This window comes from Dromiciops gliroides, chromosome 1 (assembly GCF_019393635.1).
Source record: "Dromiciops gliroides isolate mDroGli1 chromosome 1, mDroGli1.pri, whole genome shotgun sequence".
Classification (NCBI taxonomy): Eukaryota; Metazoa; Chordata; class Mammalia; order Microbiotheria; family Microbiotheriidae; genus Dromiciops; species Dromiciops gliroides.
The window spans coordinates 697,473,372-697,500,231 of NC_057861.1; the positions used below are offsets into that span (position 1 = coordinate 697,473,372).

Genomic DNA, 26,860 nt, shown 5'->3' on the forward strand with positions numbered 1-26,860 from the left:
TATCTGTAAAATGAAAAGATGGGATTCTATAACTACTAAGGTCCCTTAGCTTGACGTATGATGCTATGATTCTAAATACATCCTACCAATCTCCCAGTTTTGCAACCACCTCAGAACCATCCTTAGGTCTTCACACTCACTACACCACCCCCCATTTCCAATCAATCTATAAATATTTATTAAGTTCTTACAATCTAATGGGAGACAACATGCAAACAAATATATACAAAGCAAGCTATATACAGGATAGATATGAAATAATTAACAGAGGGAAGGCACTGGAATTAAGAGGGGTTGGGGAAGGCATCCGGCAGGAGGTAGAAGTTTAGCTGGGACTTAAATAAAGTCAGGGAGGTCAATAGGCAGAGCAGAGGAGGGACAACATTCTAGGCACGGAGCAGCCAGAGTCAATGCCAGGAACTAAGAGACAGAGTATTTTGTCCAGTGTCACTGATTCAAAGAGTACGTGTCAGAGAGTTAGATGTGAGAAGGCTGGAAAGGTAGGAGAGGGCTGGGTTATAAAGAGCTTTGAATACCAAACAGAGCACTTTGTATTTGCTTCTGAAGCCAACAGGAAGCCACTGGAGTTTATTGAATAAGGGAGTGACGTGACCAGAACTGCACTTTAGGAAAATCATTTTAGTAGATAAATGGAGAAGGATGAATTGGAGTAGAGAGACACTTGATGCAGGCAGATCCACCAGTAGGCTATTTCAGTAGTCTATGTGTGAGGCAACAAGGGCTTGCACTAGAGTGATGGAAGTGTCAAAGGGTAGGGGCAGCTAGGTGGCGCAGTGGATAAAGCACTGGCCCTGGATTCAGGAGGACCTGAGTTCAAATCCGACCTCAGACACTTGGCACTTGCTAGCTGTGTGACCCTGGGCAAGTCACTTAATCTTCATTGCCCCACCCAAAAAATATCATGGAAGTGTCAAAGGTGTGAAGGAGGTATACTCAAGAGATGCTGTAATGGTTAAATGACCAGGTCTTCACAACAAATTGGATATGGAGAGTGAGGAATAGTGAGAAATTCAGGATGACTCCTAGGTTGAGAGCCTGAGGGACTGGGAGGGTGGTGTTGCCTTCTACAGCAATAGGGAAGTTAGAAAGGTGGGATGGTTTAGGGGAAAAGATGATGGGTTCCTGAGTGGGAGGGCTTCAGAGGAAAGAAAATGTTCTGTTTTGGATATACTGAGTTTAAGATGTTTCCTGGACATTCAGTTCAAGATGTATAAAAGACATTTGGAGACACAAGACTGGAGGTTAGCAGAGAGATTGGGGCACAATCAGTAGATCTGAAAATTATCAGTTTAGAGATGATAATTCAATCCATGGGAGCTGATGAGATCACCAAGTGAAGCAATATAGGGGAAGAAGAAAAGAGGACCTAGGACAGAACTGTCAGGGACACCTACAGTTAGTGGTCCAGGAAGATGCAGTAAAGGAGAAAGAGAAAGAGTAGTCAAATAGGTAGGAGGAGAACCAGGAGAAAGTAGTGTGCCCAAAACCTAGTGAGCAGAGAGTATCAAAGAGGAGGTGACCAACAGGGTTAAGGACTGAAGAGAGGTCAGAGAGGATGAGGATTGAGAAACGGTCATTGGGTTTGGCAATGAATATCATTAGTAACTGCTAATAGATTTAAATAGAAGATATAAAAGTGTTGGTCCAAAGTCTGTTTGAAGGAGAAACCATTGGTTAAACAGGGCTTCCTGGCAGGTGGAGGTTACTAGGCAATCATGATGCCATTGTCCCAATAACCTGTAGTGTAACTCTCAGCAATATTCTGACTAGGATGCCAGTTCACCAGATACTGGTTGCAAAATTTTAAATGATTTTCTCTGTCATCAAAAGGCTATTAGAAACACAATTGGAATTAGAAGTCTCTATTACAGGCAACTAGCAGCTAGATGGCTCAATGGATAGAGCATTAGGCCTGGAGTCAGAAAGACCTGAGTTCAAATCTGGCCTCAGAAATTTATTAGTGATGTGACCCTGGACAAGTCACTTAACCTCTGTTTGGTCTAATCCACTAGAAAAGGAAATGGTAAATCACTCCGGTATCTTCACCAAGAAAATCCCATATTTTGGTGTGATGTGGTCCAAAGGGTCACAAAGAGTTGGACACTGTTGAACAATGATAGACAACGAGGTGGAGCAGTAGATAGAGTGCTGGGTCTAGAGCCAAGAAAACCTAAGTTTAAATCTGGCCTCAGATACCTACTAGTTGTGATGCTGGGCAAGTCATTTAACCTCTGTTTGCCTCAGTTTCTTCAACTGTAAATGAGAATAATAACAGCACCTACCCTGCCGGGTTGTTGTGAGGATCAAATGAGACAATAATTGTAAAGCACTTAGCACAGTGCCTGGCACATAGTGAGCAATATATAAATGCTGATTCCTTTCCTCCTTCTCTATGATACAATATAGGGATCACTTCCCGATACCTATTCACTGGATCCTCTTGCTATTTAGAGGGAGTATCTCCCTTATTGGCATCTTTTGAAAGCTATTAGTGCTCTATTTGACGGTGTTTTATCACCATGTTCTGGTTGCCAACAAAGTTCCTGGGATCATAGATTTAGAACTGAAAGGGACCTTGTAGGCTATCGAGTCCAATTCCCTAATTTACAGATGAGGAATCTAAGGTCCTGAGAATGACTTGTGTGACCTTCAGGTCACACAAGTGATAAGTATCAGAGGTGGTGTTTGAACCCAGGTCTTACTCCAAGACCAGTACCTTGTCAACTTGAACTCCTAAATTAATTTGATCTTTGATTTCATTAATGATGTTTGCTGTGTTCTGTACTCATCTCTTTGGAGTACCACGTTTTAAGAGAGATATTACCAGGGCAGCTAGGTGGCTCAGTGGATAGAGCACCGGCCCTGGATTCAGGAGGACCTGAGTTCAAATCCAGACTCAGACACTTGACACTTACTAGCTGTGTGACCCTGGGCAAGTCACTTAATCCCCATTGCCTCGCAAAGAGAGACAGAGAGAGAGAGACACACACAGAGAGAGAGAGAGAGAGAGAGAGAGAGAGAGAGAGAGAGAGAGAGAGAGACATTACCAAGTAGGAGTGTGTACGAAGGAGAATGATAACAAGGATGAGAAGATTCAAACCCATGTCATACAAGAAACTTTTGAAGGAACTGGGTATGTTAGCCTGGATAAGAGAAGATGTGGTAAAACATCAGAACTATACTCAAAAATTTGAAGGTGTCATGTCAAACTAAATTTGTAACAATCAATTGACAAGTTCATACTAATTACCAACTATGTAATATGGCAGCAAGGTGGCTCATGGACAGACCACTGGGCCTGGAATCAGGAAGACTCATCTGATCTCGGACATTTACTAGCTGTGTGACCCTGGGCAAGTCATTTAACTCTGTTTGCCTCAATTTCCTCATGTGTAAAATCACTCTAGTATCTTTGCTAAGAAAACCCCAAATTCAGTTATAAAGAGTCAGACACAACTAAACTGATTCAATAGTAATGATGTGTACTAGGCACCAAGTGTATAAAGAAAAAAAAATCAAACAATTCATGGCTCCAAGGAACTTATAGCCTATCCAATGCGTCGACACACATAAAGAAATACAAAGTATAGGGACTGGGCCTGTGATGTCACTGTATAGGAAACTTCAAGTGAGGAAACTCCCTTTACCAATGCAAGCTAGCACCTTTTGGGGGGGGGTGAGGCAATTGGGGTTAAGTGATTTGCCCAGGGTCACACAGCTAGTAAGTGTTATATGTCTGAGGCCAGATTTGAACTCAGGTCCTCCTGAATCCAGGGCCGGTGCTCTATCCACTGTGCCACCTAGCTGCCCCACTAGCACCTTTTTTTGCAAGGTGTATATATAGTCTTAGAAAGATGCCTAGGGAAATCAAGTTTAAGTGACTTGCCCAGGGTAATACAGCTGACATGTCAGAGGCAAGATTTGGGCGTAGACCTTCTTGGCTTCAAGGGCAATTCACTGTAACCATGCCAATTTGCTAAATGGGATATAATTTTGCTGGGGAAGTTAGTAACAGCTGGGAGGGGCATGAACCAAGAAAGTCCTTATATAGGAGGCGGTGCTTCAGCTGAAGTAGAGTTTAGGGATTCTAAGAAAACAGACGAAGGCAAGGGGGTGGGGGGGCGGGGGGGGTATTCCAGACCAAGCTGAGGTAGCACTAGCCCATGTGAAGGCCCAGAGATGGCAGATGGGATATTGGGCCCCAGACTGCATGAAAGGAGAATATATGTCCTAAGTCTAACAAGGTGGGCCAGACTGGGCTAGGAAGGCATTTAAAAGTCAAACAGAGGACCTTCTATTTTATTACAGAGTAAAAGGGATCCAGTCACTGGAGCTTTGTGAGCAGGAAACTGACATGGTCAGGCCTGTGCTTTAGGAATATGAATGTGTCAGCAGTGTGGAAGATGAATTGGATAGGACTGGGGCTGGGAGAAAAGGTGGGAGGCTATGACAATATGTCAGGCTAGAGCTAATTAGGACCTGAAATAGGGCGGTTGCTATGTGAATAGAGAGAAGGAGATATGTGCGATCCTATGGAGATGGGATCTACAAGAGGGCAGAATTATGCTCGATCTAAGGAAGAACATTGTCATAGATCTGTCTAGAAATGGAAATGGCTGCTTTGTGCGGCACTGAATACCTCTGTTACAGAGTAGTAGAGGAGATGTTTGGGCGACTGCTTGTTCAGACAGCTGCATCTTCTCTAAAATTTCTTCTAAGGTCTCTAAGGCCCTAACAATTCCTGCCATTAGACTAAGTGTCCATAGATGATTTGGGAGGTGTGATGCTTGCCATATTGAGAGTCTGACATACATGTTGGGATCACACAAGCATAGAGAGCCAGGGAGCTAGATCAGGCTTTTATTAAATTTGGCTCCACGTAGGAGAAAGCTACTTTTGCCTGCATTTCAGCTTTTCTGAGGACTCAAAAGCATATGTCTTGGCTCTGGGGAGAGCTAAGTGTGCCAACTCCAACAGCCTCTGGAAATTCCAAGCTGGCTTGTAATGTTGCTGAAAATGTCTCCAGAAATAGTGCAGCACAGGAAGTGAGCAACAGATCACTCTTCTGTCTCTTCTTTAGGGAGGAGCTGGATTTCAAAAGATTCAGGGAGGCCAGAAAGTTCTCATTCAGATGGTCTTGCTATTTTACAGCCTGGCCATTGTTTCATTCAAGAAGATAAATACCCATTCAAAGTAAATTATGGGATAACAGAATTTCAGATCTGGAAAAGCCCTTAGATATGAGAGGTGACGTGATGGAGTAGAAAGAGCAATGGATTTGAAATCTGAGGGCCTAAGTTATAATTCTGCCTCTGCTCTCGACTACCTTTGACACTGTGGCCTCAGTTTCCTCATCTGAAAAAGGAGACAGTTGGACTGGATGATTTCCAAGGCCCTTCCCAATTCTAAATCCTATGACCCCCTATGATCATCAAATACAAACTTCCTACAGCAGCCCAGAAAGCTGGAGTGAATTGCCCAAGGTTATGTTTGAATTTGCTTTATATTGATTTGTCTATTAGCAAGTAGTACGGGAAGAGTAGAAACGATGCTGACCTTCAAGTCAGGAGAGATCAGAGTTTAACTCCTACCTGCTCAGTCTATGTAGTCATGTCACTTCCCTGAGCTTAAGTTTCCTTATCTGTAAAATGTCATAATACATGCAACATCCTAAATGGTGTCGTCAGGGTCCAATGAAGCACACATACACTATTTTGTAAATTCATCGATCAATTCAGCAACACGTGTAAAGCACTGCTTTAGGTGCTCAAGGAGTGTACATTTTCTTGGAGGAAAATAGTATGTACACTCATAAATACAAGGTAATTTGAGAAGGTTCTAACAACTTGAGGGAGTCAGGAGAGACTTCATGGAGGAAGTGACACCTCAGTTGAGGCAATAAAAGAAGATACAAATTATAAGAGGCAGAGGTGAAGAGAAAATTCATGTAGGGCTGAAGGAACAGTTTGTGCAAATGCAGAGGTGGAAGATGTACTGTTCAGCTTGAGGAAGAGTCATTAGTCCAGTATTGTTGGAATGCTGAGTATAAAAATGACCAGGGAGACAAGGTTGGAAAGGCAAACTGGAGTCAGATTGTGGAAGGCTGTAAACATTAGTGTTACAGAAACACCAAGGATTAATATCATATTACATATCTTACCTTGCCTACTAGATTATAAATTGTGAGGGTAACAACTGTCAATATTATTTGCTCACATTTGGATAATGCTTAAAAAAAAGCTTGTCTTTATATTATCTTTAAATCTCTTCCAGCAATTAGAATTGGATATTAAATGTGATGTAAAGTAGGTACTAAATATATGTTTAATGGATCAATGAATGTTGACAGACTGCTTGCTAATTTACAATGTGGTCATGAGGTGAAACAGCTAATGACTTTCATCTGCTTGCTAAGGCAGAGGGGTAAACTGGAACCAAAGTAAGTAGCAGCAGGTAGGGTTAGGTTTTTGTCATCAGAGAACGAGAAACCAACTCACCAAAGTTGGGTGGATTTCTCTTAGACTCCTATCTCCTTCCTTAAGGGGTTACTAACTCCACTGGGTTAACAATAGGCCAAACTTGGGGCAGTTAGGTGGCACGGTGGATAAGGCACTGGCCCTGAATTCAGGAGTACCTGAGTTCAAATCCAGCCTCAGACACTTGACACTTACTAGCTGTGTGACCCTGGGCAAATCACTTAACCCTCATTGCCCTGCAAAAAAATTTAAAAATAATAAAAAATTTTTAAAAATAGGCCAAACTCTTAAACCTACTAGGGTCAAGGGGGAAAAAGGAGCAATTTTAGGCCTCACTGTACCCCTGTACACCTAAACTTAGGGAGGGGCTGGAAACAATTAAAGAACACCAAAACGAAGGAAATAACATGAGATTTAATTAGGGAGAGTGAAGCGTTTTCTCTGTTCCACCCATCCTGTCTGCCACTCCCATTGGTGAAATGATTTCAATATTCCTTTTTCCTCTCTCCTTCCTCAAATTAATACTACAAGCCTGGAAGATACCAGTGATTCTGGCTCTGTGAATAAGCTTAAGCTAAAAAGCTCTCCTCACTGCTCTCAGGACCAGAAGTTGAACTTGGTAGAAAGTATTAAGGGATTATGAAACTAAGAGAACAGTATGTGTTGAGAGAGAACAACATTTAGGTCCCCTCTTCTCACTGATCCCCTCTCTTCCTTTTTCTTTCTGTGGTATTTGAGTCTGGAGGAATTTCAGGAATAACTTCTGGGTCTTTTGTCACCTTCCTTCTCTTTTATTTGTACCTTAAGATAACAAGAATTTCCCAAATACTTTTCAAATCCAGGAAGAGTCCAGTGAGCCTTGCAAAGATATAACCCCATCCATTTTCTTTCTATAGATGTGCTTCCTTTATATGATTGGGGATTCTTGGGATTTATTTGTTAAGTTCCCACCCTCACATACCAGACTAGAGGTGCCATGGTGTCCCTCTCCCTCCTAATCACCACAGAGCCAAGTCTCAGCCTGCCTCTTCTCCCATAATGACTTTAACCTGTTCTATCAATGCTGCCTGTCTCTATTACCCATGCCTACCTCCAACCACTGCCATACTTCTTGCTTCTAGCACCACTTCTCTTATCCCTCTTTAAAAATATCCATCTTGTTTCTTCATTAAAGTCTTTCTCTGATGCTTCGTCATGATACGGAGGCCACAGAATTGGAATTGGAAGTGACCTCAGAAGCCATTTAGTCCAACTTGCACATCGGTCTAGCTAAGTGATCATCCACCTTTGCTTGAAAACCTTCAGTGAAGGCACACCCTCTATATGCCCAGACAGCCCATGCCACCTTTGAATAGTCCTAGTTGCTAGAAAGTTTTTCCTTACCTCAACTTTGACTCCGCTTCTCTCCTCTCTTTTCACCATTGCTTCATTTTCTGCCCTCTAGGGATGAGCAGAACAAAGCTGATCTCTTTTCTACAGGACAGCCCATCCGACACTTACATTTTGGTTCAACCATTTACTACTTGGAGAGGTTCATGTCCATGTATATGAAATAAGGCAGTGTGGCATAAGAGAGAGAACAATGGATTCTGAGTCAAAGGATTTGGATTCAGAACCCACCTCTGCCATTACTAGTAGTGTGATCTCAGATAAGTTGTTCTCTCCACACAACACACTCAACTATTTTTTGCTCAAGGTGCAAATATTCTATTTATAGTTCTGATGGGAACTTCATATATGTCTGTTGAACAGAATCAAATTGTCGAACAGTGAAAAATGACAATGATTACTGTAAGGGCAACACTCAGATTTTATATAGAGTAAGAAAAGTAAAGTATGGCCTATATTTGAACCAATACAGCATATCCCTGTTTATAAGAAGAGACGTATGTGTATGTGTTTCTCAAACACATACACACACACACACACACACACACATACACACACGGGATAATTTGCCAAAATTAACTATTGTCAAGGTCAAAGGACCCCAGTTCACAGAAATCTTGGAATTTATCTAGGTTGTTGTTTGTCCTTGTTCTCAAAGAGGACCATGACATTGGGTGATGTCATGACTTGCAGTGAATTGGGTTTAAGTGAGGGAGGGCTGTTCTAAGTCACCAACCTCACTCTCTCCTACAGAGCCATCTAGGTCCAGTGGCAAGATATATATTAGGATGACTAGAGGTGGTCCCAGATGTTTAAGGTAACTAGGGTTAAATGACTTGCCCAGGGTCACATAGCTAGTAAGTTTCCGAGGTGAGATTTTAACTCAGGTTCTCCTAATTCCAGGGCCAGTGCTTTATCTACTGCACCACCTGGCTGCCCCTATGTATCTAGGTGAAGGGAAGCTAGATAGTGCAGTGGATAGAGCAGTGTTCCTCAAGTCAGGAAGACTCAGCTTCCTGAGTTCAAATCTGGCTTTAGACACTAGCTGTGTGACCCCGGGCAAGTCAATTAACCCCATTTGCCTCAGTTCTCTCATCTGTAAAGTGAGCTGGAGAAGGAAATGGCAAACCATTCCAGTATCCTTGCCATGAAAACCCTAAATGGAGTCACAAAGAGTCAGACAGGACTGAAATGACTGAAAACACACACACACACACACACACACACACACACACACGAAATGGATCTTGTAGGAGAAAGTAATATCTAAACTTGTCTTTCCTTCTTTTCCACATCTAGTACTTGTGAGTCCCTAAGAGTGGTCTGTGATTTGGATTTGTATAGAGATAGGTTATTTCTTTTCTATCTGACCAAAGAATAAGACACTGATGGAGCAAAGGATCTTCTGCAATTTATCAAATGATGCCTATCAGGATCTTAGAAGGAAAACAGAACAGAAGGGGGAAATGACGAAGCCAGTAAGCCATTGTGGCTTTCCTTTTTCCAGGATTTTAGCTGGTTTCCTCTCTAAACTTGTCTGCCCTAGGGCAGGGCAGAACAGTTCAGTCAAGGACTGACACACATCAGTCAAATGAGAACTCAGTTCCATTTCTTTTTTCTTAATAAGGGCAAGAGCCCAGATTTTTTGTGGGGCAATGGGGGTTAAATGATTCGCCCAAGGTCACACAGCTAGTAAGTGTCAAGTGTCTGAGCTTGGATTTGAACTCAGGTCCTCTTGAATCCAGGGCCAGTGCTCTATCCACTGCACCACCTAGCTGCCCCTCCATTTCTTTATCTATTATGTAACTCTCTAGTGCACATCCTTAGGAAGAGTTTCCACTGGCCTTAGGAGCCTTGGCTCTCAACAATATCTTCAAAAAGGAATTGCTTTGTGTGAAGAGATTAAAAGCAAGCGCTCTAGTGTTTTTAAAGCCCTCTGTGCTAATTTCCTCGCCAATCATGCAAATTAAATCCTCCCCCACTGCTGCTCCTACCCCATAAATGATATCACTCAAAAGTCCTCTTACAGAATCTTAAGATATGATTACAGGGGAAATGATGAATTTTGATGACATTTTAGATAAAAAGGATAAAACAGAAAAATAAAGCATTTGGGAAAATTGTTTAAAAAAGAAAATACTTTTTTGGGGGGCAGGGGGGCAGAGCAATGAGGGTTAAGTGACTTGCCCAGGGTCACACAGCTAGTAAATATCAAGTGTCTAAGGTGGGATTTGAACTCCTGAATCCACTGCCAGTACATTATCCACTGCGCCACCTAGCTGCCTCTAAAAAAGAAGATAATTCGAAGTTAGTAATCTGTTCATCTCAACTTCCCTAGGATTGAGGTACCTGTTTGTCAGAAAGAAAAGATTTTGTTTTTTTCCTTTCTTTAAGTTCACTTATAGAATTAAGAAACACTCAGCATTCATGGTCTCCAGAGAACTGGCATACAATTTTATTAAAAGGAGTCAGGGGCTGCTAGGTGGCACAATGGATAAAGCACCGGCCCTGGATTCAGGAGTACCTGAGTTCAAATCCAGCCTCAGGCACTTGACACTTATTAGCTGTGTGACCCTGGGCAAGTCACTTAACCCTCATTGCCCCACTAAAAAAACCCAAACAAACAAACAAAAGGAGTCAGTTATATATTTATAACTGACTCCTCTCAATGGATCACATCTCACAACATTATGATGCAATGGCTCTAAAACCTTGAAAATTTGGGGAATGTACAGGAGCTAGAATGGGCAGTAAAGTCAAACTACTTCCCAACTGCCAAAATTAATTTTCCCGTTGAGATTAGTTTGAGGCTACTTGATTTAAGGTGCCAGTTGGAACATTAAACTGAGAGTAAGAAGATCTGGGTTCAAAGGATCATAGGTTTGAGCTAGAAGAGACCACAGAGGCCATCTAGTCCAATTCCCCTCCCCCTTTTACAACTGAGGAAACCGAGGCTGAAAGCATTTAAATGATGTATCCTAAGTCATACAGTTTGTAAGCATTAGAGTTGGAATTTGAACCTGGGTCCTCTGGTTCCTGAATCAGTGTTCTTTCAACTGCACCACACTACTACAGAATCTAGTTCTCTACTTCGTCACTAACTTGCTGCATGACCTTGAAGAAACCACTTCATTTACAAGCTTCATTTTTCCCATCTATAAAATGAGTCTGAACATATCCTTGGTGCCTTCTAGCTCCAAACTGCAATGGCTTATATTCGAGACTTGGCATAACTGCTTTCTAATTTAGTATTTGAGGACAATAATAATAGCTAGCATTTATATAACACTTTAAGGCTTGCAGAGTACTTTACACATGTTATTTCATTTGACCAAGAACAAGATATTATGATATAAGATTATGAAATACAGTGAGAGCACTTTTATCCTTAGGGCAGGTTTGATGGCCTTTGTCTTAGCTACCGGTGCTTGAGCCATGACTTGCTAACAGAAGCATCCAGTTCTGCCCCCTCCTCATTCCCTGTTGGATTATTTTTTTCCAGGCAGCTTTGAGATATTTGGCATAACACAACCCAGCTATCCAAGAGAAGATAGGTGAAGATAAGGCAAGGCAGGGGAGAGCTGCTCTCAACCCAAGGTCTCAGTGGAAGGTGATGACATTGCAGAAGCCATTTACCTCGGTACAGAGGGAGGAGGCAAAAGTACCTAACTTATTTTAATCTGTCTGAGAGTAAAAAAGAGAAACTTGGTTGAGCAGAGAAAGTAGGGAACATTCCCATGGCGTCCTGAGTGAAGCCCTTGGAGGAGAAGGGCAGGAACTCGTGGGCCTTCCATTTAACAAACTAGGTTTCCAAAGACTGGAGGTACTCTGGCTCCAAGATATGAAAGGGTCCCCTAAGGAAAAAATAACAAGCACAATCTACTGGAGGAGAATTGAACTGTGGGGAGTCGTGAGGCAGAGCTAAACAAAAGCACTAGGGAGATTACTATGCCTACTGGAAGGAGCAACAGGGTAGCTTATAGGGTAGAACATTGTAACAGAGTAGTGTGTAGTGTAGTGACTGTAGGCAAGATGGCAATAAAAGACAAACCAAAGCCTCCAGGAATCTGGAATGTAGACTAGTAACCCTTGATCCTCCCCTTGACCCAGAACAATACTGTGAGTAACAGAGACTGTACAAATCTCTAGAAGAGGGAGCATGACCTTTTGAATTTGGGGGCACTGAGAAAGGGAACCTTTCTGGCTCTTTAATTTGTAAATAAAAGTATTTGATGTCTTGAGCCTGTGAATCTCAGTGCTTGTCATGGCAGCTAGTAGCTTTCTGGGAGAGGGCCAAATTCAAAAGTTCCCAAGATGCATCTGGGTGGGGGCAATGATCCAAAGAAATGAGAGGTCCCCAGAGAACACCAGTGACCTTTGTGTCTGGAGGGAGCCTCTAACAGAAGGGTTACAAAAATAAAACACTCCAGGCTTGGTGTTAGTTTGGTTAAGTTCCTGGTGGTGAGTTACTTGCACATGTAAGGGAGATTAGATGATGACATTACTGAATACATCTACACAATAGTAATGTATTTTATTCCTAATAGTAATGTATGGGGGGAGAGAGAGTGTTGCTTTAATGGGGACACAGAACTAACTAAGCAGAGCTTTGATTTATATTGGGCAATTTTGGAACCTAGGGCATATAGGGAGAGGACAGTCCTTGATGAGATATATTTTAGGTCTTAGGACAATGAGACTATATTGAAGCAACATGGATTGGGCAAGAGGCAAGACAGAAAAAGATAGGGAAGAACTTTTCTAACTCTGTAGTTTTGCTCATTGCCTATAGTAACAAAAGACCCCTGGGCTTTTAAGCTAAACTAAAGAAACCAGCAGCCAGCAGAATAATGCTGTGCACTAGCCACATGAGACATGCCTAGCAGGTGCACCTTCAATATACATTCCTAATGGCAATGAGTCAATTAATAAACATTTATTAAATGCCTGTCATGTGCCAAATGCTAGGGAAAGGTAAAAGACAGTCTGCTCTCAAGGAGCTTACAATCTAGCGGGGAGTCAACATGCAAGCAAATATATACAAATTGAGCTATATCTAGTATAAATAGAAAGTAATTAACAGGGAAGGCACTAGAATTGAGGGGTTGGAGAAGGCTTCCTATAGGTGAGATTATAGCTGGGACTTGAAGGGGGGGGTCAGTAGTTGGAGAAGAGGAGGGAGAGAATTCCAGGCATGGAAGAGACAGCCAGAGAGGATGTCCAGAGCATAAAGATGAAGTGTCTTATTCATGGAACAGCCAGGAGGCCATTGTCACTAGATCAAAGAGTCTGTGGTAGGAAGAAGGTGCAAGAAGACTGGAAAGGCAAGAGCAGACTAGATTATGAAGGACTCTGAGAGCATTTTGTATTTGATCCTAGAGGCAGGATACTAGAGTTTACTGTATGCCCTGGCTATAAATGATTCTCTATTTATCATCTAGGTATACTCACTCTTTCCACTGATAGTGTGTGTCTTTATGGGAAAGTGTGTCCCAAGTTTACGGGGAGAAATGCTTCACTGCTACTTTCTTGTCTATGCTATATCCTAAAATGCCTTTGCTTTGAACTGCAGCCTCTGACTCAGTGTCCCACAGGTTCCTCAAATTCAACTTGCCCAAAAGAGTACTCACTCTCTTTCCCACAAAAAGAAAATCCCTCTACTAAACTCTCCAATTACAGCCTGGGGCATTCAGGTTCTAAACCTCAGTGTCATCCTCAACTCCCACCCTCCCTCACTCCATACACCCAAAGTTGTCAGATATTGTCATTTCTAACTCCAAAATGCCTCTCAACTATGTTCTCTTCTCTCCATTCACACTGCCACCACCCAAGAACCTGAATTCAGGCCTCATCATCTGCCTGAACTATTCCAACAGTCTAACTGGCCTGCTTACTTCAAAATCTCTCCCTACCAATTCGTTCTACACACAACTACTGAAATTGTTTTCCTTAAGCACTGTACACATCAGTCTAGTTTTCCTCCTATCACTCCATTCAGTGGCTATCCCATTTGGAATGCATTACTCCTTACCTAGGACTCTTCCAATTGCTTCCTTCGCGACCTGGCTCCAGCACCACTTTATAAGCGAAGCTTTTCCTGCCTCCCTCCAGTAGCCAACCTCTCATAATCTATTTTGCTTATGCCTGTTATTCAGTCATTTTCCAGTCGTGTCCAACTATTTGTAACCCCATTTGGGGTTTTCTTGGCAAAGATACTGGAGTGGTTTGCCATTTACTTTTCTGGTTCATTTTACAGACGAGGAAAGTGAACTGGGTGAAGTGACTTGCTCAGGGTCACTAAGCCAGTTAGCGAATGAGGCCAAATTGTTATTTCGGGAGGTGTCTTCCCGACTCTCCGCCAGGCGCTCTATGCACTACGACGCCACCTAGCGGCCCTTGCGCGTACTACCCCCCCAAAGAGAAGGTAAGTTCCTGAGGACTGGGGGTTTTCACTTTTTTTTTTGTATCCCCAGCATCAAGACCTGAGTACAAACCTTATGAATGCTTATCGCCTTTAAAAAAAAAAAGTAATAAAACAAACACATCCTCTGGGCCTCACAAGCTATGGTTTTGAGTGGCTGCAGCCCCCAGAGCGCCCTGAACCTGAGGCTGACACATCTGGGGGAAATTGATAGAAATAGGGTGCCCACGAGTACTACATGAAGACCACACTAATGCTGTCTCACTGTCCATTTATAACATTGTTTCCGTTGCACCCACTTCTCCCGCCCCCGCCCTGCCCCATCATCTAGACAAATGTAACGTTTGCCCAGAATCCGTTAATATGAGGCAAGGTCACATGGAATCGTCTTACAAGGGGCCTGTACCCAGTAGATCTGGATGCTTCTATGCACTAGAACTTCAACGTCCCAAAGAAAAGCCCCCAAGGTGGGAAAGGCGAAGATGGGGGAAGATGGAGGGGGTGGATTCTGCTTGTATGACCACGTGCAGATGTCTGAAGTCCAGAGCTGTTGTTCAGTGCCTGGCCCAAATCTTCAAAGGCACATTCGCTGGCACACATTTACACTCCAATTCACTTCACAAACCCAAATAGTCAGCAAGCTTTGATTATGCGCCTACTATGTGCCCGACACAGGGCAAAGTACTGGTGATAGATGGAAAGGCAAAAACCCTTATTGACCCAGGAATTTGTACATTCAGTCTTCGGACACAACCACATACGCCCCAAAGAACAGCCGAGGGGCCCCGGCCAACCCGCGCAAAACAAAAGAGGGCTGGATTTGAAGTAAGAGTATTTGGGTTCGGATCCTGACTCTGCCACTTAGTAAGTGCGAGACCTCGGGCAAATCCCTCAACTTCTTTGGGCCTCAATTTCCCCAAAGGTAAAGTTCGAAATCGAAGATCCTCTGATTTCGGCCCCACGCAATTTGAAAACGCAGAAGAAACAAGAGCTGCCTGTCACGAGTATCGCTGCCACATTCCATTGGCCAGAGAGTGTCACGTGCCGATCCTTGGGGCACTGATTGGTTACAAATTACGTCATCACATCGGCCTGAAGGCTTTGCTCCCCGCCTCGGGACCCGAAGGGAGGAGGGAGAGGGAGGGAGAGAAGAGAAGCGGGGAGGGGGGGGCGGGCCTAGGGCCGGCGGGGACCTAGCTTCAAATGCGGGCGCGGGTGGCTGAGCCGGCGGGCGGCGGCGGTGACGGCGGAAACAGAGGAAGAGGAGGAGGAGGCGGTGTCGGCGGCAGCGCCTCGCCGGTGGCGGCCCTGCCCTATGTAGCCCAGTTGAGGCCGGGCGGGTGAGTCAGTCGGCCTCCCGTCTATGCGTCCGTCACCCCGGCAGTTAGCTCGGCCGCGCCCCTCGGGGGGAGGGGAGGGGAGCCAGCGCGAGGCCCGGGGCGGGGATGGTGCGTACTGTCAGTCCGCGGACCCAGCGAGCTAGCCCTAGGAGGGAGGGAGGGAGGGGCGGGGGAGCCCAGAGAGGGGAGGGGCCGGGCGGGGAGGGGAGGGGGAGCCTGAAGGAGGGAGGGGCAGGGGGCGGTGCGTACGTCAGTCAACCGGCCCTGCTCTCGAGCCTATGGAGGGAGGGAGGGAGAGTCTGGGGAGTCCAGAGAAGGAAAGGGCTCGGGGGGGAAGGGAGAGGAGAAGGCCCTGGAGGAGGGAGGGGTAGGGAGTGGTGCTTACGTTTGTCTGCCAGCTCAGCAACGTGGGCTTGGAGAGGAAGAGGGCGAGGGAGGGAGGGAGGGAGGGAGGGAGAAAGAGATGGAGATGGAGAGGGAGGGAGGGGCGGGGCCTATTCACTACCCCCTCCCTCGCCTCTGGCCCCCGCCCCCGCGCAGTCTCTGGCACCTTCGCCCTGCAGGCTGAGATCAGCAGGGACAGCTCCTCCTGGCCTCTTTTCCCGGGCCGGTGGGGATAAATAGCCTGACTCTCCGCTACTGCCTCGGGGCGGTGGGAGACTTTAGCCCCGACCCCAGGCATTCTGGAGGGCCGGGCGCCGGGGCAGGAAAAACACCCTCTGCTCTTTGAAAAACGTAATAATTAATAAAGTCTAATCGTAGACGCGATGCTCACCAGTGAATCTGGGCTAATCTTGGGCGTCATTTTAGGAAGAGCTTTGATTTGTCTTTTAAGGTGGAATGAGGGAGCTAGACCTTGGCGGGGAAGTTTTGTTTAGCCGTGGGATCCTCATATTTCTTGATTAACCTAATCGTGGTGCAGAAATTCTAAGAAGCCAATTTCCAGGGGGGTCTAGTCCGATTAGATTCCCGACCCTTCTTTTAATACAATTATTCCCTTTCCTGCGTTTTCAAGGGAGTCTTAGGAAGGATTTAAACTCCAGTCTTGCTTAGGAATAGAACTGAATGTGATAGTCTAGATAAATACTGTAGAAACCTCAGAATTCTTGGAATGCTGGGAACCCCAAAGAATGACTTTTCCCACAAAACATTTGGAAAAGAAGTAACTTTTAACTATACGTGGTCTTTCAAAAATTATACAACAGCAATTTAAAATCAGTTGAATGATATTTAGAATCAGAATTTGGGAGCTAGATCCTTAAAGAGATCATCTAGTCCAATCCTTTTTTTTTTAATAGCTAAGGAAACAAGCTCAAAGAGGTTTAACAATTTATTTAAGGTCATACAGTTGGCTTAGTCTTGTAGGTTAAGAACAAATTTTTTGTTTAGGAAGGCACTTTTATATATTTATATCTGAAAATCACACAAAAGCTTAGGAAGTAGCTTCTTTCTCTATCTTGTAAACTCATTACCTGCTTTTAAGTGTCTCCATGATCTTTTCCACCTTTACCAGTGCTTAATACAGTGTCTGGCACATCGTAGGCACTTAACAAATGTTTTTTATTGATTTTTCCATCCTTATTTCCTACTTGCAGCCTGTGGCCCTTGCCTAGTCACTTTCCTGTGATTTTGCCTCCATTTATGTTGTACCTTTTTCCTAGAATGCCCTTTCTCCTGTCTATTTAAATCCCTCCCACTTTCCAAGGCCCCGATTCAAGTTATTTTTTCTGTCATGCCTTTCCTGAACTTCTATATTATACAATTTAGTACATAAGTCATATGATATTGTTTGATAATTGTTCCACGTGTGTGTTAGTTTTATTCCTCCCTCCTTAAACTCAGGTGTTTATTTTGGTATCTAATTGCTTCAGGGATTGTTCCCACAGATCCTGTAGTTTTCCATGGAATTTTAAAACTGAATATAATTTTCTCTTACATAGAAATAAAGTTCTGTATTCCCTGCAGTATCTAACACAATGCTGAGCACTAATAGTCACTCAATAAATACTTTTCAGTTAGTTATTTTGGCATGTAATTCCATGTTGGGTTTTTTAAATAACAAGGTTTAGGAGACATACCTTGTTATTTATATAAGATGTTCTGGGGCAGTTAGGTGGCACAGTGGATAGAGCACTGGCCCTGGAGTCAGGAGGACCTGAGTTCAAATCCAGCCTCAGACACTTAACACTTACTGGCTGTGTGACCCTGGGCAAGTCACTTAACCCCAATTGCCTCATCAAAAAGAAAAAAAAAACTGTTCTAAATTCTGAATTACAAGTGATTAATCGTTTGCTGCACATCATCAGACATGGACCTAGTTTTAGGGGGCAGAGATCTTGGTCATTTTAACTTTATTAATTTATAGAACAATCAGCTCCCGCCTATAATGTTGCATAAGTGATATGAACTTTGGATTTCATAATGCAACTTAAGAATTTGAAAGTAGGTGAATTTTTTTTCTAAATGCTAAAAACATCTACATCTTGAAGTCATGGAAGTAATCTAAAAATATTAATATGGAGTCTGCTGCAGAGTTTCATAAACCTCCAATGTTTATCTTGGTATCTAGTTCCTTCAGTGATTGGTCCCACAGATGCTCCAGTTTTCCATGGAATTTTAAAACCTAATATAATTTTCTCTTACACGGGAAGTAAAGTTCATGATTTTAACTTGGGCCTTTGTGGGTAACAAATGAAACCATAGGGACAACACTAGCCTTCAACGAAAAGACACAGTCTTTTTATTTTGTGTTGGGAATGACCAAGAAGCAGCTTCTAGGACAGATCTTTCTCCTCTGAATCCTCCTGTGTGATTCATGGAACTAAAGAAATGCAGACTGAAAACAGCTCTGGAAGAGGCACAAATGGTTATTTCAGGCAAACAAAGCCATACTTTTACATTTCGCAGTGAATCATTTCAAGATGGTGTAGCCAGAGCAGTGTTGCTTATTCTACCTGATATCTGTTTATCTGGCAATTTGAGAAAGGTGTTTAGTTTTACATTAGGGCCAGGGATAGCAATGTTGCAGAAATTTGCCGCAGTATCGCAAAACAAATCCTTGTGCGGGACCTTTTTCTTACTAAGACGAAAACAAACCGTTACACAATAACCTTCTTGATAATTAACTTTACAGGTTTGAATATCTGAATTTTCCCCATATGAAAAGTTCCAGAGAGCAGAGATTTTCAAATTTTCTATTACCTTCTATTCAAAGAAATGATATAGAGTTTAAAGTTCATTGTGTGTGTGTTCTAATATCTCATACTGCACATTTTTCTATATCATATAGGGTCAATTAAATTCTACAAGCATTTAATGAGCATCTGTGCTAGATGCTGGGGATACCAGAACCTCACAGTTTACTGATTTTGGATGGACTCTATGACCTCTTGTGATTCAGTGAATCTACGAATCTTCTTATAGCTCTTAAAGGATGAGCTATTGCTTAAGGCATTCCCATATTTATTACCCTTATATGGATTCTTTGCAATAAGAATTCTCTGCTGGCTCAGAAGACATGTCAGATGTACTTTATTTGTTCACATCATTCTTCCTTTTTAAGTATATAGTTTTCTGTCAGAATATCAGGATATCTGTATTAATTGAGCTCTGTTAATTCTAACTGGGCAAAACTGGCTTACAAAGTAGACTTCTCCTGGCAAGTAAGCATCTTTGCTGCTATTATTTCACAAAACTTCCTTCCAGCTTTATATCTTCTACCCTAGATTTGCAAACAAATTGATATTCCTGGTCTTCTCTTCTTGGCGCATGGCATCCAGATTCAAATCCTGGCAAAGGACCCAAATTTAGCCTCAATAAGAAATTCTATCATTCCTTGACACCTCTTGCAAAATGCTCCACCCATCTGTGATATGAGTATGGTAAATGGCCTTGATATCTACAGAAGAAAAACCCAGCTGTTATAGTCATGTGACATCATTCTATTTTCCCTTGTGAAATTTCTGAAGGCTCAATCAGAGCAATTAATCATGGTTAGCCAATCCTTTAAACATTCTTTCTTTACTTTTAGCAAGTGACCTCAAGCAGCTCTTTCAACTCTTCTGATCAAGTCTGTGTTTCTGTATAAAACCAACTTTTTCTTTTTTTTTTCAACTACAGTTATATTTTCACTGAAAATTGTTCCTTGGTTATGAATAGAGAGGAAGATCATAGAGAGGAAGATGCCAGCAGATATCAGTAGTTGCAACAGACTCTTTTCCAAGGTAAATAATTGAGTTGCAGAAGTAGGGAAGGAGTAGAATAAAATGATGGAATCATATTGTTACTCTGCCATTACAGTCAGTACACCATAGATCCATAAGGTGATATCTTTCAATATTTGTAATCAGGCAACTTGCCTAGAAAAAGCCCACTCGGGTGTTGTACTCAATGTGGTTAACAGTTGGTCCATTAGTGGAACTGTTGGAGGGATCACTGTACAAATGATTTCTGCTGCTCAGTAAATCCCTGTTGGACAATAATAATGATGATGACCTTATTAATCTCAAAACAAGGACCTATAATTTCAGTGCTATGAGTTTTTCTTCCACTGAGACAAACCACAACCTCTCTACACCTTAGTAGATCATTTTCAAGAGATACATATGGATAAAAAAAAAAATCACCACCCTGTGGCTTCTTCAAACTTCTCAAGTACTGCAAACACTTTCCTCACAAAAGTGTTGTCAGGTAAAGAATGTCCATTTTCCGCAAATGAGAAAACTGAAGTGTAAAACCAACTTTTTCATAGCAAATGTCTCATAATATGCTGTTGGAGCATCTTTGCTAAAATTTCAATGAATATTTGTACACACATATTTCTTAGTGATATTGGCCTCTAGTTTTCTTATAAATTTTTTTAAAACCTGGAATATAGTGATTAATAAATGCAATAGCTAGTTAGCTGGGTGGAGCACCAGGCCTAGACTGAGGAAGTGACTTCCTCAGCTCACTTACCAGCTGTGTGACCCTGGGCAATCCCTGTTTGCTTCAGTTTCCTCTTCTGTAAAATTAACTGGAGAAGGAAATGGCAAGCCACTCTAGTATCTGTCAAGAAAACCCCAAATGGGGTCACACAACTGAAACGACTGAACAACAATAAATGCTTGTTGACTGACTGACTAACCTCAGATACTACTTTGTTTTACAAGTCTATAATGTCTTTATCATGCAATATAGTGTATTCTTGTTTTCTATGTTTTTGTCTTATTCCACATAAGACTTATTTCATATTTAGCCAGGTGAGTGTCTTATATGAACTTATATCTTCTCCAATGTTTAACAGAGTTCTCTCCACAGAGGAGATGCTTCATAAATGTTCATTCTGTAAATGAATGAATGAACTGATTTAAAATGAAAGGATTGATGGATAAAGCACTGGCCCTGGATTCAGGAGTACCTGAGTTCAAATCCAGCCTCAGACACACGACACTTACTAGCTGTGTGACCCTGGGCAAAACACTTAACTCTCATTGCCCCACAAAACAAAACAAAACAAAACAAAACAAAACAAAATGAAAGGATTGACCCTAAAAACTTGTATTAGTCAAAAGAAAAGTGCTACAATTTGTGAAAAGTTATCTTGCTTTTTGCCCATGACCCCCCACTACTCTGTAATTTCTTTACTGTTTTACTAAGAAGTTTGACTATTAGGTCACTATTTTATTTTTAAGATTTTCCTGACAGTTTCATTGTCACCATAGGTGTCACTGCAGCCTGTAAGAACTTGTGCAAGTAATTCAGGCTACAGATTCCTTTTTTGTTCCAGGTATTTTTGTTTGTTTGTTTGTTTTTGGGTTTTTTTTTTTTTTTGCAGGGCAATGGGGGTTAAGTGACTTGCCCAGGGTCACACAGCTAGTAAGTATCAAGTGTCTGAGGCCGGATTTGAACTCAGGTACTCCTGAATCCAGGGCCAGTGCTTTATCCACTGCGCCACCTAGCCGCCCCCCCCCCCCAGGTATTAAAAAAAAAAAAAGATTTAAAAATACTCAAAAAGGGGCAGCTAGGTGGTTTAGTGGATAAAGCACCGGCCCTGGATTCAGGAGGACCTGAGTTCAAATCCAGCCTCAGACACTTGACATTTAGCTGTGTGGCCCTGGGCAAGTCACTTAACCCTCATTTTGCCCTGCAAAAAAACCTCAAAAAACCAAAACAAACAAAAAAATCCCTCAAAAGTCCTTGCTTTGTGCAAGACATCATACTAGGTGTTGGGGTTACAAAGACAAAAGCTAAGTGGTCCCTACCTCTGTGAAGCTTATGTTGCAAACTTAATAATATCTTGAATTCAGGATGGCTAATTTGTTTCAGAATATTTTACCTTTAAAAATCAAATTAGGATTATCAACCCTGTAAGCTATATTTGTTCTTATAAATGGAGTCATAACTTAATCTTATGATCTTTTCCTTCCCTGTTCAATTTCACAACTATTTATTGAACATTTACTGTGTCTATCAGAAATAAACATTTTGAAGCACCTGATAGAAATACAATAATTAAATTAAAAAACTAAGTCTTTGCCCTGGAAGTAAATCTTTATTAGATTATTGCAGAGATTTGGTCTTTTTTTAAAATTGCTTAACATTTTAAAACAATTCCTTAATTAGAGACATGGTCAGGAAGACCTGAGTTCAAACATAGCCTCATACCTACTAGCAGCATGACCCTGGGTAAGTCACTTAACCTGTCAGTCCCAGTTTCCTCATCTGTAAAATGGGGATAATAATAGCACCTACTTCATAGGGTTAATGTGAGGATCAAATGAAATATTATTTTTAAAATGCTCAGCACAGTTGCTGGCATGTAGTATACACTTAATGTGTTCTCTCCTCCCTCGTTTCCCACAAAGTCATTCTGTAGGAATAAGTGCCCTGTGTGCATTTTTCAGAGTTGTGCGTAGAAATGTTGGGCAATTTCTTTCCTTTGGGCATATGCCCAATGGGAATAGAAAGTGTGAGAGAAGGGCCAATGGGAAAGTTTTCTTTACTCCATGACTGGGGAATGTGTATCCCCTGGTGTACAATGAGCTCATTTAGAGAACCTCTTCTTTATGTGACGCAGATGATTAGATTTATCAAAACATAGAGAACGGTGTTCTAGTGCTGAATAACAAATCATCTAACAAATGCTACAGACGATGAACAAATTTAGACTTGGAAAAATAGCAATGGTGTCATTTTAGTCATGACTGTATTTTGATTTTAAAAGTATAAATGCTCATAACCTTTTAAATGATTGTGGAATTACTGTAGAGTAGTTTTGTTTTCAACTAGTATCTTCTACAGATTTCTATTCTACTATTTGTGTTTACTAAGGGAAGACTGTGTAGATATAAGTCTGATAAGGCTACATTTGCAAAATCACTTGTCTTGGGATTCATATTTGGGTCACCTAAAATTTAACACATTTTATCTTACCCAAATGGATCTGTGATCTCATCTCTTTGGTGCAAAAGTCACAACCCATCCACGCCTGCCCATCTTGTGAGACTTTTGTTCATGTCCTCCCAGAAATTCAACAGAAGGAGGCAACCTGATATGCTGGAGGTCTTTGCTTTTCATTCTCCTTACATCAGGTGGGTACCAATGTAGCAGTCTGGCTATCCATCTCTCATCCATGCTGCACCTTTGCCATGTGACCAACCATCTTCTCTTTCTGTATGTTTGCTTTATGGAATCTTTACTTCTGTTCTTCTTTGAAGTTCTTGATTTGCTATGTATTGTAGCCTACACACACCTATCATGTATTTCTCCACTGTCCTTTGGGTCATCTTCTTGAGCCAGCTGTATTCCACGTTTCTGTACTTGCAGGTGTGGTGGCCAGAGGTTTACCTAATGTGGAACCCTTGAATGGGGTATGTAGACACTCTCTGAGGTGGCTCACTCACTCCAATCTGCTCTCCCACAGGCAGGTCTAGGCTTACAAAGATAGATCAGCACCACACAGTTTCACACAAAGACCTTGGAGTAGCCTTTATGCTTGCTCTTGAGACCCCACTGATGAATTTCTATTTACACAACCAACGATTTACAGTAATAATTCTTTTAGATTGTAAAAATAAGACATCTACCTAGTAACAAAATAGAATTATCCAATTTACTCACATATTAAAGCCAGTGCATAGTTAGTAAATACATCACAATCGACATAAATCCTGGATTGCAATGTCCCATCAATGGGCATCACTTAGAGCAATTTGGCAGGGAAGGACTCTAGGAAAGAAAATCCATGTTCTCCATGTAACTCACAACTCTAGACACAGTAGCTGATGTCCTTGACCCAGTACCACATCAAACTGCATCTCGGCTAACTGCTTGTGCTTGGAGCTTCATTGCTCTTCTGCTGAGCAAATTCTCTTTTCTACACTAGACTACAGCATTTACAGATTCTTTCCATTTACAGTCACTGTTGGCATCTAGAAAGTCTTGCTTCTCGATTTGAATAGCAATTCCCATTCAACAAACTGATTTTCCAACTATTATTCACTGACGTCAATGCTACATTGTCCAGTCAGAGCATAGGTCACCGCAGACAACTCAAGTTGACTCTGGGCAAGGCAGATCAGTCTACCCAGTTTTTCATACACCAAAAGCCAGAGTAGTACTTTTCCCTTTCTGCTTTTCCCTCTCAAACTAGAGTGGGTCAGCAAAGAGATGCATAGCATCACGTCTCTTAAATTCTAGGACATGCTGAAGAACACTATCTGGAACTGAGCCTCTTGTCCAGTGAAATCAAATCTCTCTCCAGCCAATCAGGAATCACATAGTGGGAGCTTTTTGCCTGCTGACTGCTCTTTACCTGGTCCTTTTAAACATCTCTGACAAAGCTGGTGTTTCTTCAATCTTTACTTGCCTCAGCCACCTGTCTCTCATATTTCCTTTACCTTTCCATGACTTAAATCAGAACCTCCTGGCTTTCAGTGACTCATCTTTTATTTACAAGGTGATAATTCCCCCAATTTCCTCTACCAATGAAGTCTTGCAGCTCTAAAGTTCTAAATGTGATTCTCCATCTCATTTTGTGTCATTGAACTATTTTTCTCTTGTATATTTCCAGTTTTGAATAAATAAAAGTTTTCAGCCCCTTTTAACCATTAAACTGTTCACATATATTTGTTATTTTTTCTTTTTGCAGGGCAGTGAGGGTTAAGTGACTTGCCCAGGGTCACACAGCTAGTTAAGTGTCAAGTGTGTGAGGCTGGATTTGAATTCAGGTCCTCCTGAATCCAAGGCCAGTGCTTTATCCACTGTGCCACCTAGCTGCCCCCTAAATTGTTGACATGTAAACAAGGCATTGTCTTTGAGTTGTATCCAACTCTTTGTGACCCCATTTTGGGGTTTTCTTGGCAAATATGTTGGAGTAGTTTGTTGTTTCCTTCTCCATTTCATTTTACAGATGAAGAACTGCGACAAATAGGATTAAGTGGTTTGCCCAGGGTCACACAGCTTAGGAAGTGACTGGAGCTGGGTTCAAACTCATGAAGATGTGTTGTCTTCCTGATTCTAAGCCCAGATCTCTTTCCACTATGCCATCTCACAGCCCCAAACAAGGTATTATCCTATGTGGTCTAAAGGTAATTTAAGTCCTTGTATTTATGCCACAGTTTATTTTCTATACAAAACTACTCAAAACACATTTGAAATCTGTTTCTATCTAACATAAAGTACATATGCATATACTTTTAAAATAATTTTTATTAAACTAAGATTCATTTCCTACTCATTTTAGGCATCAAAATTCATTCTATGAAGCATCCATATCTCACATCCTTTAAGAATTGGTTTAAATCTTTTCCTTTAAATAAAACTAATTTTTTTGCTCTTTCCCCCTTTTTAGTACTAAATTTCTCCATATGAAAAGTGCCTTAAAAAGACAGGACATAACATATCACTGCCATATAGCAACACAAGTAGAATGGTGGTATTAAAAAGATGGGCCTTTGTTTCAAGGAAACCTTAGGGGTATTAAAAGGACTTTGCATGCCTCAAAGACAATCTGACCTGCTCTCCTCCTATTCAACTCTGGGGCTGACTCGTTTTCCAATTGTATTGTCTGTACATGCTGATATAAATAGTGATGGAGAAGAGATATAGGTTGTCCATCCAGATATATGTCATTATTTGGGCAATAGAAAATTCTTCATCCTCTTGGTCTTTTGCTTGTGGATGGTTGAGTGCTTACATTTTATCTTAGCCTCCAAAAATATGTTTACCAACAATATCTAATGAGAAATAATAGCATCCTTATTTTATGAAGCAAAACTAATTGGATTATAAATTGTGTGGTTTACCTGCTTATGAAGGAGATAACTCTTAAAGATTATAAATTGTAAGGCAGTTGATGATCTGTATTGATTGACAGTTGTTTTTGTTGTTTTTATAGATAATTTCTTATGCCAATAAAATCATAGGTCTAGACATAAAAAAAATGTTTGGCATTCTTGGTAGAGGTCTTTTTTATCAAGTTACTATTCTAATGCAGCAAATCATACTCCCAGGGTTAATAATCATCTTCATCATATAGTGCTTTAAAGTTTTGTAATGTACTTTACATATGTTAATTCATTTGCCCTTCACAAAAACCCTGTGAGGTAGGTGCTATTATTATCCCCATTTTTACAAACGAGGAAACTGAAGCACAGAGAAGGTATATTACTTTCCCAGGGTCACACAGCAGGATTAAAACGCAAGTCTTCCTGATTCCAAGTCCAGAACTCTATCCACTCTTTTAGAGTGGAATCAGAAATAGTACCCAGGGCCTTCGATTACAGATTTGATTATGTGTTTGTGGTGATGATACTATTTGAGGGGAGTGGGGCAGTGAGGGTTAAGTGACTTGCCCAGGGTCACACAGCTAGTAAGTGTCAAGTGTCTGAGGCAGGACTTGAACTCAGGTCCTCCTGAATCCAGGGCCAGTGCTTTATCCACCACACCACCTAGCTGCCCCCTATGATGCTAATTTTTAAAAGCAAAATGAAAACGAACCTGACTCATTCTTAATTGCAAGTAACAACCTACACATTGTCATGGTTGTGGTAAACCAAATATTAAGCAGACATTCTGCCTTGGAAACTTACAGCTTGAAGGACATTACTGAAGTTGGCTACCTGTGGGCCTATATCACAAAATCAAATATTTAACATTTTTATCATCTGTAGTTAATTTTCATCATCTATTTTCGGTATCTAGGAGGAAGGGACAAAGGAAATAAGAATTTA

At 41.7% G+C, this 26,860-nt stretch overlaps 1 protein-coding gene across 2 annotated transcripts in view; it reads left to right on the plus strand.

The window, feature by feature from the left end:
- The first annotated feature begins 15,185 nt into the window (after positions 1 to 15,185).
- Positions 15,186 to 26,860, plus strand: part of PTPDC1 (protein tyrosine phosphatase domain containing 1) — a 77,122-nt gene continuing 65,447 nt past the window's right edge. Inside the window, exon 1 of one of the 2 annotated variants that reach the window (XM_043977328.1) lies at positions 15,186 to 15,647. The gene's annotated coding sequence lies outside the window, so the exon portion shown is untranslated. The remainder of the gene's footprint in view (positions 15,648 to 26,860) is intronic. The other variant, XM_043977329.1, reaches the window with a different exon arrangement.